Below are 1,560 nucleotides of genomic sequence, written 5' to 3'. Positions count from 1 at the left end.
TTCCTCAGGAAATGCATGCATGCCTTTTGTCACCCTGCAGCATATAAGCAGGATCTGGTTAAGAATAAAGTTGTCTGTTGTCTGTTATCACTGACCTTCAGACCTCTTGATCTCACCTCTTTCTTGTCATTCCTTAATATCCTTCAAGCTCCAGTCCATAAGAAGCAACATTCTACTGTATTTTTTATTTGGTCTACAGCATCTTTAATCTGTGATAGCTGCTATTTTTCTATTTAGTCTTTCAAATTCTTCTTTATGCTCTTCTGGTGTCTTCTTGATCTCCTTTATGTCATTAGCCATCCCATTGATTTTATTGAGTAGAGTCATGTGAAGCTCTTTGTTTAGTTGTTCCAAAGTCTGTGTCTCCTTCAGTGTTTTAATTTGGTCATTATGTTGGGTTATATCTGTCTGCATCTTGATATGCTTACTGATCTTCTGTTGTCTCTGCAGCATATAAATATCTTGATAGGTTTACTTTGGAAGTTGATTTCCTTCAGTAGTCTAAAGCTTTGTATTTGCAGGATGGATATGGAGCAGGATGCAGGGTGTGGGGTGGTGCACAACAGTTTGATAATATGTTGCACTGCAGGTATCTTTAGGCACAGGTTGGGTTCCCTACACTGGTGCCTGTGAGCCTGGGGTGTGGTTCATGGGGTTGTAGGTGTGCGGTGCAGAGGCCGTGAATATGTGGTACTCTAAGGCAGACCTTGGAGCACTGTGGGAGGCAGATGGGGAGGCTGTGTGTATGCACCTGGGTTGGTGTGCAGGTAAGATGTGGGTGAACATATGGAGTGAGGGGGTCATGGGTATCAGGGTATAGGGTATGTGGCTCAGATGTTGAGGTACAGGGGCAGGGTGCAGATGTGTCCTTGCACAGGAGTGAGCCAGAGGGCCCATGATGCAGATGTGAGAGTGCATAGGGGAGGGTACAGGACACAGGGGTTGAAGGACATTGGTGGGTGATGGGGGTGCCATTGGGTGGGAAATGCCCTGGCACAGACGAGCAGGTATGGAGGGGGTTTGAGCACGTGTGCAAACATGTGCATGCAGTGCAGGGCTATGTAGCACAGATGCACACCAGAGTACCTGCCAGGTGTAGGGACGGGATGCTGGTACTGGGGGTCTGTGACAATTGTGAACTTTCGCTGGGCAGGGGATTGGGGTGTAGGGGTCAAGAAGTCAGTGCAGTAATGCCTGGACACCTGGTGATGGGGAGGATGTGGCTGTATGGGTGCGCAGGCCTGGGGGAGAAGCTGTGGTGTGTGCACATGCACAGAGATCAGTGGCAGAGGGCCAGGGTTGAGCTTGTGGGTGTGGCCTGGATACACATGTCAGCACTTACCCAGAGCTGGGGAGCATGACTCTAGGCTGTGCTCATGCACAGATCTGGGAGGGCCATAAACTTATGTACAAGTGTGCAGAGCTCAGGAGGGCAGGGTCAGGTTGCATGACTGTACGGGCTGGGGGCGGGTGTAGCCTGGGTATGAAGGTAAGTGCCTGCAGTTTCTATATGCTGGTGACTGCCTGTAGGGGGCAGGAAGGGGGAGGTGGGTCTTAGGA

Source organism: Tamandua tetradactyla, chromosome 5 (genome assembly GCF_023851605.1).
Source record: "Tamandua tetradactyla isolate mTamTet1 chromosome 5, mTamTet1.pri, whole genome shotgun sequence".
Taxonomy (NCBI): domain Eukaryota; kingdom Metazoa; phylum Chordata; class Mammalia; order Pilosa; family Myrmecophagidae; genus Tamandua; species Tamandua tetradactyla.
Note: the sequence above shows the minus strand (reverse complement) of the source record.